Consider the following 947-nt stretch of genomic DNA (forward strand, 5'->3'; position numbering starts at 1 on the left):
CATTCCTACTTCTTCTTTATCAAAGATTACAGACCCTCAGATTTATAATGTATATATAGTTATACTCAAGATGAGATTTTATTATTTCCCTTCCCTTCCCTTCCCTTTTGCATTTTTTCCTTTTTCTTCTCCCATCCTCAGTATCCCATATCACCACAACATCCCAGCACGGGAGAATGGGAGATGATAAAGAATCAAATGCTGCTGTTACTGACATATCTCACTGTCTTTATAAATATATCTTTACCACAGCTGTCTGTTGCAGTCATACTGAGACTTGGTTTGTCATGTTGTAGGTTGTTTGCAAAACAGCTCCATATTTTTGACTGTAGAGATTATGATCTGAAAAACAAACTTCAACAACACAACTGCAGGCACCACTCCCATGATGTGGATGGTATGAGGTGCCTGTGAAACTCAGTTCATCCTTCTAACACAATATTCAGGTAGGGTAGCTGCACTGTGTTCTAAATTATGCTGTTTTAAAGTAAAGCAAGTTATTTTCTTTCACAGCACAATAATTGTTCGCTGTGAATATCTGCAGCCACTGCAGGAGTATACATACGAGGCAGAGTAACAGAAGTCTTGTTAATTTATTTTACTGGTGGGATATAATGTTTCTTCAGCTCCTTTCATTTTTTTCTCATAGAAGAAAGAGGCACGAGGAAAAAAATGTACAGTACATCTTTCAAACTCTCACTTTTTTGATTAATTAAATTGGTTATTTGTGTGAAGACCTACAACAACATGTGTTATGCTGCCCTCTCTAGATCTGGTGCTTCACTCATGTAATGTAGGCAACAAGATATACCAAGCAGGAAGAAAAACACACATTCATCTATACTTGGTCTCAAATCTGCTGGCTCTGATGAGAAAGATCTTAAATCAGGCTCTGGAGGCTGAAAGTCAAATGCTTAGCTACCACCACAAGTTCCTTAAAACCTTTC

This window comes from Meleagris gallopavo, chromosome 6, assembly GCF_000146605.3.
Source record: "Meleagris gallopavo isolate NT-WF06-2002-E0010 breed Aviagen turkey brand Nicholas breeding stock chromosome 6, Turkey_5.1, whole genome shotgun sequence".
Taxonomy (NCBI): Eukaryota; Metazoa; Chordata; class Aves; order Galliformes; family Phasianidae; genus Meleagris; species Meleagris gallopavo.